Here is a 13723-nt window from a genome sequence, read left to right as displayed (position 1 = left end):
ACCTCACATTTATCCACATTATACTGCATCTGCCATGTATTTGCCCACTCACCCAACTTGTCCAAATCATACTGGAGCCACTTTGCATCCTCCTCACAGCTCTCATTCCCCCCAGCTTCGTATTGTCCGCAAATTTGGAAATGTTACATTTAATTCCCTCACCCAAGTCATTAATATATATTGTGAATAGCTAGGGCCCAAGCACTGATCCCTGCGGTATCCCACTAGTCACTGCCTGCCACCTGGAAAAAGACCCATTTATTCCTACTCTCTGTTTCCTGTCTGCCAACCAATTCTCAATCCGTGCCAGTATATTACCCCCAATCCCATGTGCTTTAATCTTGCAGACTAATCTCTTATGTGGGACGTTATCAAAAGCCTTCTGAAAATCCAAATACACCACATCCACTGGTTCTCCCTTATTTATTCCACTAGTTACATCCTCAAAAAACTCCAGTAGATTTGTTAAGCATGATTTCCCTTTCGTAAACCCACGCTGACTTTGCCCAATCCCGCTTATGATTTCCAGATGTTCTGCTATCACGTCCTTTATAATAAACTCTAGCATTTTCCCCACTACTGATGTAAGGCTCACTGGTCTGTAACTCCCTGTTTTATCTCTCCCTCCTTTTTTAAATAGTGGGGTTACATTTGCCACCCTCCAATCTGTCGGAACTGCTCCAGAGTCTGTAGAATTTTGGAAGATGACCACCAATACATCCATTATTTCCAGGGCCACTTCCTTTCGTACTCTGGGATGTAAATTATCAGGCCCTGGGGATTGATCAGCCTTTAACCCCATTAATTTCCCGAATACTATTTTTTTTTACTAAGACTGATTTCCTTCAGTTCCTACCTCTCATTAGACCCTTGGTTCTCTAACATTTCTGGGAGGTTATTTGTGTCCTCCTCTATGAAGACAGAACCAAAGTACGTGTTTAATTGTTCTGCTATTTCTTTGTTCCCCATTATAATTCCTCCCTTTTCTGATTGTAAAGGACCTACATTTGCCTTCACAAATCTTTTTCTCTTCACATATTTATAGAAGTTTTTACAGTCAGTTTTTATGCTTACTCTCATACTCTATTTTCCTCTGCTTAATCAATCTCTTTGTCCTCCTTTGCTGAATTCTAAACTACTCCCAATCCTCAGACTTGCTGCTTTTTCTGGCAATTTTATCTGCCTCCTCTTTGGATCTAATACTATCCCTAATTTCTTTTGTAAGCCACGGTTGAGCCACCTTTCTGGTTTCATTTTTGCACCAGACAGGAATGAATAATTGTTGTAATTCATGCACACGTTCTTTAAATATTATCCATTGCCTATCCACCGTCAACCCTTTTAGTAAAGTTCCCCAATCTACCATAGCCAACTCGTGCCTCATACCTTCATAGTTTTCTTTATTTAGATTCAGGACCCTAGTTTCGGATTCAACGAGTTCACTCTCCATCTTAATGAAGAATTCTATCATGTTATGGTCGCTCCTCCCCAAAGGAACCCACACAACAAGATTGTTAATTAATCCTTTCTCATTGCACAATACCCAGTCTACGATAGCCTGTTTTCCAGTTGGTTCCTCAACGTATTTGTCTAAGAAACTGTCATGTGCACACTCCAGGAAATCCTCCTCCACAGTATTATTGTTGATTTGGTTTGACCAATCTATATGTAGATTAAAGTCACCCATGATTACAGTTGTACCCTTATTGCATTCCTCTCTAATTTCCTGTTTAATGCCATCCCTTCCATCTCCACGACTGTTTGGGGGCCTATAGACAACCCCCACCAACAATTTCTGCCCCTTGGTGTTTCTTAGCTCCACCCATACAGATTCCACATCATGATTTTCCAAGCCAATATCCTTCCTCACTATTGCACTGATTTCCTCCTTTACTAACAATGCTACCCCACCTCCTTTCCCTTTTTGCCTGTCCTTCCTAAGTATTGAATACCCCTGGATGCTCAGTTCCCATCCTTGGTCACCTTGCACCCATGTCTCCATAATCGCAACAATATCACAAATGTTTATATCTGTTTGCGCTTTTAATTCATCGACCTTATTGCAAATGCTCCACACATTAAGACACAATGCCTTTAGACTTGTCTTCTTGACATTGTTAGTCATCATTTTGCAATAAGGCCGCAGTTGTTTCTTGCCCTTGTTTTATTAGATTCCAGTCTGTAACTCACTCCCGAGTATATGTTATTCTATATATAAACCCCCTGAACCCCTCGATTAGATTCCAGTCTGTAACTCACTCCCGAGTATCTGTTATTCTATATATAAACCCCCTGAACACCTCGATTAGATTCCAGTCTATAACTCACTCCCGGGTATCTGTTATTCTATATATAAACCCCCCCCTGAACCCCTCGATTAGATTCCAGTCTGTAACTCACTCCCGGGTATCTGTTATTCTATATACAAACCCCCCCGAACCACTCGATTAGATTCCAGTCTGTAACTCACTCCCGGGTATCTGTTATTCTATACCTAAACCACCCCGAACCCCTCGATTAGATTCCAGTCTGTAACTCACTCCCATGTATCTGTTATTCTATACATAAACCACCCCGAACCCCTCGATTAGATTCCAGTCTGTAACTCACCCCCGGGTATCTGTTATTCTTTATATAAACACCCCGAACCCCTCGATTAGATTCCAGTCTGTAACTCACTCCCGGGTATCTGTTATTCTATATATAAACACCCCGAACCCCTCGATTAGATTCCAGTCTGTAACTCACTCTCGGGTATCTGTTATTCTATATATAAACACCCCGAACCCCTCGATTAGATTCCAGTCTGTAACTCACTCTCGGGTATCTGTTATTCTATATATAAACACCCCGAACCCCTCGATTAGATTCCAGTCTGTAACTCACTCTCGGGTATCTGTTATTCTATATATAAACACCCCGAACCCCTCGATTAGATTCCAGTCTGTAACTCACTCTCGGGTATCTGTTATTCTATATATAAACACCCCGAACCCCTCGATTAGATTCCAGTCTGTAACTCACTCCCGGGTATCTGTTACTCTATATATAAACCGCCCGAACCCCTCGATTAGATTCCAGTCTGTAACTCACTCCCGGGTATTTGTTATTCTATATATAAACCACCCGAACCCCTCGATTAGATTCCTGTCTGTTACCCACTCCCGGGTATCTGTTATTCTATTTTTAAACCACCCGAACCCCTCGATTAGATTCCAGTCTGTAACTCACTCTCGGGTATCTGTTATTCTATATATAAACACCCCGAACCCCTCGATTAGATTCCAGTCTGTAACTCACTCCCGGGTATCTGTTATTCTATATATAAACACCCCTAACCCCTCGATCAGATTCCTGTCTGTAACCCACTCCCAGGTATCTGTTATTCTATATATAAACCACCCGAACCCCTCGATTAGATTCCTGTCTGTAACCCACTCCCGGGTATCTGTTATTCTATATATAAACCACCCGAACCCCTCGATTAGATTCCTGTCTGTAACCCACTCCCGGGTATCTGTTATTCTATATATAAACCCCCCCGAACCCCTCGATTTGATTCCAGTCTATAACTCACTCCCGGGTATCTGTTATTCTATATATAAACCCCCCCCTGAACCCCTCGATTAGCTTCCTGTCTGTAACTCACTCCCGGGTATCTGTTATTCTATATATAAACCCCCCCGAACCCCTCGATGAGATTCCAGTCTGTAACCCACTCCCAGGTATCTGTTATTCTATATATAAACCACCCGAACCCCTCGATTAGATTCCAGTCTGTAACTCACTCCCGGGTATCTGTTATTCTATATATAAACACCCCGAACCCCTCGATTAGATTCCAGTCTGCAACTCACTCCCGGGTATCTGTTATTCTATATATAAACACCCCGAACCCCTCGATTAGATTCCAGTCTGTAACTCACTCCTGGGTATCTGTTATTCTGTATATAAACACCACCGAACCCCTCGATTAGATTCCAGTCTGTAACTCACTCCTGGGTATCTGTTATTCTGTATATAAACACCACCGAACCCCTCGATTAGATTCCAGTCTGTAACTCACTCCCGGGTATCTGTTATTCTGTATATAAACACCCCGAACCCCTCGATTAGATTCCAGTCTGTAACTCACTCCTGGGTATCTGTTATTCTATATATAACCCCCCGAACCCTTCGATTAGATTCCAGTCTGTAACTCACTCCTGGGTATCTGTTATTCTATATATAAACACCCTGAACCCCTCGATTAGATTCCAGTCTGTAACTCACTCCTGGGTATCTGTTATTCTATATATAACCCCCCGAACCCCTCGATTAGATTCCAGTCTGTAACTCACTCCCGGGTATCTGTTATTCTATATATAAACCCACCGAACCCCTCGATTAGATTCCAGTCTGTAACTCACTCCCGGGTATCTGTTATTCTATATATAAACCCCCGAACCCCTCGATTAGATTCCAGTCTGTAACTCACTCCCGGGTATCTGTTATTCTATATATAAACACCCCCGAACCCCTCGATTAGATTCCAGTCTGTAACTCACTCCCAGGTATCTGTTATTCTATATATAAACACCCTGAACCCCTCGATTAGATTCCAGTCTGTAACTCACTCCCGGGTATCTGTTATTCTGTATATAAACACCCCGAACCCCTCGATTAGATTCCAGTCTGTAACTCACTCCCGGGTATCTGTTATTCTATATATAAACACCCCGAACCCCTCGATTAGATTCCAGTCTGTAACTCACTCCTGGGTATCTGTTATTCTGTATATAAACACCACCGAACCCCTCGATTAGATTCCAGTCTGTAACTCACTCCTGGGTATCTGTTATTCTATATAAAAACACCCCGAACCCCTCGATTAGATTCCAGTCTGTAACTCACTCCTGGGTATCTGTTATTCTGTATATAAACACCACCGAACCCCTCGATTAGATTCCAGTCTGTAACTCACTCCTGGGTATCTGTTATTCTATCTCTAAACACCCCGAACCCCTCGATTAGATTCCAGTCTGTAACCCACTCCCAGGTATCTGTTATTCTATATATAAACCACCCGAACCCCTCGATTAGATTCCTGTCTGTAACCCACTCCCGGGTATCTGTTATTCTATATATAAACCCCCCGAACTCCTCGATTAGATTCCAGTCTGTAACTCACTCCCGGGTATCTGTTATTCTATATATAAACCACCCGAACCCCTCGATTAGATTCCAGTCTGTAACTCACTCCCGGGTATCTGTTATTCTATATATAAACCCCCTGAACACCTCGATTAGATTCCAGTCTGTAACTCACTCCCAGGTATCTGTTATTCTATATATAAACACCCCGAACCCCTCGATTAGATTCCAGTCTGTAACTCACTCCCGGTTATCTGTTATTCTATATATAAACACCCCGAACCCCTCGATTAGATTCCAGTCTGTAACTCACTCCCGGGTATCTGTTATTCTATATATAAACCCCCCGAACTCCTCGATTAGATTCCAGTCTGTAACTCACTCCCGGGTATCTGTTATTCTATATATAAACACCCCGAACACCTCGATTAGATTCCAGTCTGTAACTCACTCCCGGGTATCTGTTATTCTATATATAAACACCCCGAACTCCTCGATTAGATTCCAGTCTGTAACTCACTCCCGGGTATCTGTTATTCTATATATAAACACCCCGAACACCTCGATTAGATTCCAGTCTGTAACTCACTCCCGGGTATCTGTTATTCTATATATAAACACCCCGAACCCCTCGATTAGATTCCAGTCTGTAACTCACTCCCGGGTATCTGTTATTCTATATATAAACCCCCCGAACTCCTCGATTAGATTCCAGTCTGTAACTCACTCCCGGGTATCTGTTATTCTATATATAAACCCCCCGAACTCCTCGATTAGATTCCAGTCTGTAACTCACTCCCGGGTATCTGTTATTCTATATATAAACCACCCGAACCCCTCGATTAGATTCCAGTCTGTAACTCACTCCCGGGTATCTGTTATTCTGTATATAAACCCCCCGAACCCCTCGATTAGATTCCAGTCTGTAACTCACTCCCGGGTATCTGTTATTCTATATATAAACCCCCCCGAACCCCTCGATTAGATTCCAGTCTGTAACTCACTCCCGGGTATCTGTTATTCTATATATAAACCACCCGAACCCCTCGATTAGATTCCAGTCTGTAACTCACTCCCGGGTATCTGTTATTCTGTATATAAACCCCCCGAACCCCTCGATTAGATTCCAGTCTGTAACTCACTCCCGGGTAACTGTTATTCTATATATAAACCCCCCCGAACCCCTCGATTAGATTCCAGTCTGTAACTCACTCCCGGGTATCTGTTATTCTATATATAAACCACCCGAACCCCTCGATTAGATTCCAGTCTGTAACTCACTCCCGGGTATCTGTTATTCTATATATAAACACCCTGAACCTCTCGATTAGATTCCAGTCTGTAACTCACTCCCGGGTATCTGTTATTCTATATATAAACACCCCGAACCCCTCGATTAGATTCCAGTCTGTAACTCACTCCCGGGTATCTGTTATTCTATATATAAACTCCCCGAACCCCTCGATTAGATTCCAGTCTGTAACTCACTCCCGGGTATCTGTTATTCTATATATAAACACCCCGAACCCCTCGATTAGATTCCTGTCTGTAACTCACTCCCGGGTATCTGTTATTCTATATATAAACACCCCCGAACCCCTCGATTAGATTCCAGTCTGTAACTCACTCCCGGGTATCTGTTATTCTATATATAAACCCCACCGAACCCCTCGATTAAATTCCAGTCTGTAACTCACTCCCGGGTATCTGTTATTCTATATATAAACCCCCGGAACCCCTCGATTAGATTCCAGCCTGTAGCTCAGTCCCGGGTATCTGTTATTCTATATATAAACCCGCCCCGAACCCCTCGATTAAATTCCAGTCTGTAACTCACTCCCAGGTATCTGTTATTCTATATATAAACACCCCGAACCCCTCGATTAGATTCCAGTCTGTAACTCACTCCCGGGTATCTGTTATTCTATATATAAACACCCCGAACCCCTCGATTAGATTCCAGTCTGTAACTCACTCCCAGGTATCTGTTATTCTATATATAAACACCCCGAACCCCTCGATTAGATTCCAGTCTGTAACTCACTCCCGGGTATCTGTTATTCTATATATAAACACCCCGAACCCCTCGATTAGATTCCAGTCTGTAACTCACTCCTGGGTATCTGTTATTCTATATATAAACTCCCCGAACCCCTCGATTAGATTCCAGTCTGTAACTCACTCCCGGGTATCTGTTATTCCATATATATAAACCCCCCGAACCCCTCGATTAGATTCCAGTCTGTAACTCTCTCCCGGGTATCTGTTATTCTATATATAAACCCCCCGAACCCCTCGATTAGATTCCAGTCTGTAACTCACTCCCGGGTATCTGTTATTCTATATATAAACACCCTGAACCCCTCGATTAGATTCCAGTCTGTAACTCACTCCCAGGTATCTGTTATTCTGTATATAAACACCCCGAACCCCTCGATTAGATTCCAGTCTGTAACTCTCTCCCGGGTATCTGTTATTCTATATATAAACACCCTGAACCCCTCGATTAGATTCCAGTCTGTAAGTCACTCCCAGGTATCTGTTATTCTGTATATAAACACCCCGAACCCCTCGATTAGATTCCAGTCTGTAACTCACTCCCGGGTATCTGTTATTCTGTATATAAACACCCCGAACCCCTCGATTAGATTCCAGTCTGTAACTCACTCCCAGGTATCTGTTATTCTATATATAAACACCCCCCGAACCCCTCGATTAGATTCCAGTCTGTAACTCACTCCCGGGTATCTGTTATTCTATATATAAACACCCTGAACCCCTCGATTAGATTCCAGTCTGTAACTCACTCCCGGGTATCTGTTATTCTATATATAAACACCCCCGAACCCCTCGATTAGATTCCAGTCTGTAACTCACTCCCGGGTATCTGTTATTCTATATATAAACACCCTGAACCCCTCGATTAGATTCCAGTCTGTAACTCACTCCCGGGTATCTGTTATTCTATATATGAACACCCCCGAACCCCTCGATTAGATTCCAGTCTGTAACTCACTCCCGGGTATCTGTTATTCTGTATATAAACACCCCGAACCCCTCGATTAGATTCCAGTCTGTAACTCACTCCCGGGTATCTGTTATTCTATATATAAACACCCCCGAACCCCTCGATTAGATTCCAGTCTGTAACTCACTCCCGGGTATCTGTTATTCTATATATAAACCACCCCGAACCCCTCGATTAGATTCCAGTCTGTAACTCACTCCCGGGTATCTGTTATTCTATATATAAACCACCCCGAACCCCTCGATTAGATTCCAGTCTGTAACTCACTCCCGGGTATCTGTTATTCTATATATAAACACCCTGAACCTCTCGATTAGATTCCAGTCTGTAACTCACTCCCGGGTATCTGTTATTCTATATATAAACCCCCCGAACTCCTCGATTAGATTCCAGTCTGTAACTCACTCCCGGGTATCTGTTATTCTATATATAAACCCCCCGAACTCCTCGATTAGATTCCAGTCTGTAACTCACTCCCGGGTATCTGTTGTTCTATGTAAAAACACCCCGAACCCCTCGATTAGATTCCAGTCTGTAACTCACTCCCGGGTATCTGTTATTCTATATATAAACCCCCCGAACTCCTCGATTAGATTCCAGTCTGTAACTCACTCCCGGGTATCTGTTATTCTATATATAAACACCCCGAACCCCTCGATTAGATTCCAGTCTGTAACTCACTCCCGGGTATCTGTTATTCTATATATAAACACCCCGAACCCCTCGATTAGATTCCAGTCTGTAACTCACTCCCGGGTATCTGTTATTCTGTATATAAACACCCCGAACCCCTCGATTAGATTCCAGTCTGTAACTCACTCCCGGGTATCTGTTATTCTATATATAAACACCCCCGAACCCCTCGATTAGATTCCAGTCTGTAACTCACTCCCGGGTATCTGTTATTCTATATATAAACCACCCCGAACCCCTCGATTAGATTCCAGTCTGTAACTCACTCCCGGGTATCTGTTATTCTATATATAAACCACCCCGAACCCCTCGATTAGATTCCAGTCTGTAACTCACTCCCGGGTATCTGTTATTCTATATATAAACACCCTGAACCTCTCGATTAGATTCCAGTCTGTAACTCACTCCCGGGTATCTGTTATTCTATATATAAACCCCCCGAACTCCTCGATTAGATTCCAGTCTGTAACTCACTCCCGGGTATCTGTTATTCTATATATAAACCCCCCGAACTCCTCGATTAGATTCCAGTCTGTAACTCACTCCCGGGTATCTGTTATTCTATACATAAACACCCCGAACCCCTCGATTAGATTCCAGTCTGTAACTCTCTCCCGGGTATCTGTTATTCTATATATAAACCCCCTGAACCCCTCGATTAGATTCCAGTCTGTAACTCACTCCCGGGTATCTGTTATTCTATATATAAACACCCTGAACCTCTCGATTAGATTCCAGTCTGTAACTCACTCCCGGGTATCTGTTATTCTATATATAAACCCCCCGAACTCCTCGATTAGATTCCAGTCTGTAACTCACTCCCAGGTATCTGTTATTCTATATATAAACCCCCCGAACTCCTCGATTAGATTCCAGTCTGTAACTCACTCCCAGGTATCTGTTATTCTATATATAAACACCCCGAACCCCTCGATTAGATTCCAGTCTGTAACTCACTCCCGGGTATCTGTTATTCTGTATGTTAATGAGACCTTTGATTATCTTGCTGTAATACTGATTTCCCTCCAGTAGCCAGCAGTCGTGTTCTTTCCCATTCACCAGAAGCGTGTTCCAGCCTTAAAGCAGATCCTTGCTGGGGGCAGGTGCAGCATGAGGTTAGATACAGAGTAAAGCTCCCTCTACACTGTCCCCCATCAAACACTCCCCAGGACAGGGACAGTACGGGGGTTAGATACAGAGTAAAGCTCCCTCTACACTGTCCCCCATCAAACACTCCCCAGGACAGGTACAGTACGGGGGGTTAGATACAGAGTAAAACTCCCTCTACACTGTCCCCCATTAAACACACCCCAGGACAGGTACAGTACGGGGGTTAGATACAGAGTAAAGCTCCCTCTACACTGTCCCCCATCAAACACTCCCAGGCCAGGTACAGCATTGGGTTGGGAGCCCATTCAGACACCTGCACACAGAAACACACACTCACAGACATTCGCACACTCACACACATGCTCACCCACACACTGACACGCACACACACACACACACTCAAAGTCTATCACACAATCAGACGCACACACTAGCTCACACATACACACACTCACTGACCGTTCGATTTGGAGTTATGTAAGTCGGACCCCAGCCCATTGAATCTTATGGAGGTGATGGGTGATTCTCCACTGATAGGTACAAGTTGTCTTGTTGAAGTTGAATGGATGGTTGATGTTTAATGGAACAATCTGTTTGCTCACTGCTTTGTGCCTGGATGTATTTTAGACAGGCGTTTCATGCAGACCCAGCTTGACCGTCTGACACCTGCCAGTGGGACTCAAGCCAGAGAGGGAGAGGCAGGAACACTTGGTGGGTCAGACAGCAGCTGCAGCAAGACCTGGTGAGTTAATGTCCAGCAAGTGGAGGCTGTGCGAGGTTTATGTTTAGAGAGGAAGGGAAACACACACACTCACTCACACACGCACACACGCACACACACACACACACACACACTCACACACACACACATTCACACGCAGGGATTAACCCTCTCACCCACCTCTCCCCATTCACACCCAGACACCGGGCAGTCTGTTCCCAATCGGAGAGGGGGGATTAACCCTTTCACCCACCTCTCCCCATTTACACTCAGACACCGGGCAGTCTGTTCCCTATCGGAGAGGGGGGATTAACCCTCTCGGCCACCTCTCCCCATTTACACTCAGACACCGGGCAGTCTGTTCCCTATCGGAGAGGGGGGATTAACCCTCTCACCCACGTCTCGCCATTCACACACAGACACTGGGCAGTCTGTTCCCTATCGGAGAGGGGGGATTAACCCTCTCGCCCACCTCTCCCCATTTACACTCAGACACCGGGCATTCTGTTCCCTATCGGAGAGGGGGGATTAACCCTTTCACCCATCTCTCCCCATTTATACTCAGACACCGGGCAGTCTGTTCCCTATCGGAGAGGGGGGATTAACCCTCTCACCCACGTCTCGCCATTCACACACAGACACCGGGCATTCTGTTCCCTATCGGAGAGGGGGGATTAACCCTTTCACCCACCTCTCCCCATTTACACTCAGACACCGGGCAGTCTGTTCCCTATCGGAGAGGGGGGATTAACCCTCTCACTCACGTCTCGCCATTCACACACAGACACCAGGCAGTCTGTTCCCTATCGGAGGGGGGGGGATTAACCCTCTCACCCACCTCTCCCCATTTACACTCAGACACCGGGCAGTCTGTTCCCTATCGGAGAGGGGGGATTAACCCTCTCACCCACCTCTCGCCATTCACACACAGACACCAGGCAGTCTGTTCCCTATCGGAGGGGGGGGAAATTAACCCTCTCACCCACCTCTCCCCATTTACACTCAGACACCAGGCAGTCTGTTCCCTATCGGAGAGAGGGGGATTAACCCTCTCACCCACCTCTCCCCATTTACACTCAGACACCGGGCAGTCTGTTCCCTATTGGAGGGGGGGGGGATTAACCCTCTCACCCACCTCTCCCCCATTTACACTCAGACACTGGGAAGTCTGTTCCCTATCGGAGGGGGGAATTAACCCTCTCACCCACCTCTCCCCCATTGACACTCAGACACTGGGCAGTCTGTTCCCTATCGGAGGGGGGGGAATTAACCCTCTCACCCACCTCTCCCCCATTGACATTCAGACACCGGGCAGCCTGTTCCCCATTTTCAGTGGTGGGGGGGATTAATCCTTTCGTTGCTCTGTATTAATGAGTGAAATCTGCCTGGATACTTCTTTCCCTCGCTCACATGACATCCCAGACAGGTATTTCGAGAATCAACTCCGAGTTCCTGCCGAGGTGGATCTAACAGGGTGCTGAGTTACTTGTCGGAATATGTAGCCAAGCCTATCTTGTCGATTCATTGCCTGATTTTTAATTTGATTCGATTAGTGACCTCTTTTGTGTACGTGTGGAGTTTATCATGGGCCAGTAGTGCAATGCCCTATCTGAATTCACGATTCAATGACTGAGTACTCTGTTAGCTGCATGTCAAACCCTGGTAGCAGTTAACGTCATGCACTGCTGTTTCCACCAGGGCCACTCAGCTCCTGACCTCATTACAGCCTTGGTTCAAACATGGACAAAAGAGCCAAACTCAAGAGGTGAGGTGAGAGTGACTGCCCTTAACATCAAGGCAGCATTTGACCGAGTATGGCATCAAGGAGCCCTAGCAAAATTGAGGTCAATGGGAATCAGGGGGAAAACCCTCCGCTGGTTGGAGTCATACCGAGTGCAAAGGAAGATGGTTGTGGTTGTTGCAGGTCAATCATCTGAGCTCCAGGACATCACTGCAGGAGTTCCTCAGGGTAGTGTCCTAGGCCCAACCATCTTCAGCTGCTTCATCAATGACCTTCCTTCAATCATAAGGTCAGAAGTGGGGATGTTCACTGATGATTACACAATGTTCAGCACCATTCGTGACTCCTCAGATACTGAAGCAGTCCGTGTAGAAATGCAGCAAGACCTGGACAATATCCAGGCTTGGGCTGATAAGTGGCAAGTAACATTCGCGCCACACAAGTGCCAGTCAATGACCATCTCCAACAAGAGAGAATCTAACCATCTCCCCTAGACATTCAATGGCATTACCATCGCTGAATCCCCCACTATCAACATCCTAGGGGCTACCATTAACCAGAAACTGAATTGGAGTAGCTCCCCCGCCCACCCCCCCCTCTCCCCCGCATAGGCTCGCACACCGGCACCATCTCTGTCAAATTCTCGAGGCCTCCAATCCTCGTGGAGGGATTTGAACAGGAGGATGAGGATTGTCAGGGGTTGGAGGAGGTTACAGAGGTGGGGAGGGAGGGACAGCGAGCGGCCATGGAGGGATTTGAACAGGAGGATGAGAAGTTTAAAATCGAGATGATGCCAGACGGGGAGTGAAATAATTAAAGAAGACTTCAGCATCCAGCAATTGCAATGCTTCAGTAAAGAGGAATTAAGGGGATTAGGCCCTTCCTTGTCCTGTTGTTTGCTCTTAGCAAACAGAAACCATTAGATTTCCACAAATCTCCTCAAATCCGCACAGCTTGAACAAGTCTCAGCCTTGTACAGCAACGCTGATCCACATAATCTTACAAACAGCGTCGCAGGCAAGCTCCTAGACCGCATGAATCTTTCATGGCTCCCTCTCTCTCTCTCTCTCTCACCTGAGTGACCCCAACACCCACTCCCTCGCCTCTTTCACCCTCTGGAACATCGCCCACCACTGCCCCCTCATCCCTGCTCAACCCCTCGTCCGTGCCCTCTCTCCCCTGCTCCAGACTCCCGGCTATTCCCACCCTCTCCCAGCTCAGTCCCATTTCCCCACACCCCACCCCCTCTGCCCCGCTCGATCCCCCGTGGCCCCACGAGTTTGTGTCCTGCAATTGT

Source organism: Heterodontus francisci, unplaced genomic scaffold, assembly GCF_036365525.1.
Source record: "Heterodontus francisci isolate sHetFra1 unplaced genomic scaffold, sHetFra1.hap1 HAP1_SCAFFOLD_900, whole genome shotgun sequence".
NCBI classification, from domain to species: Eukaryota; Metazoa; Chordata; class Chondrichthyes; order Heterodontiformes; family Heterodontidae; genus Heterodontus; species Heterodontus francisci.
The sequence above is the reverse complement of the archived record's forward strand: the minus strand, read 5'-3'. Positions refer to the sequence as shown.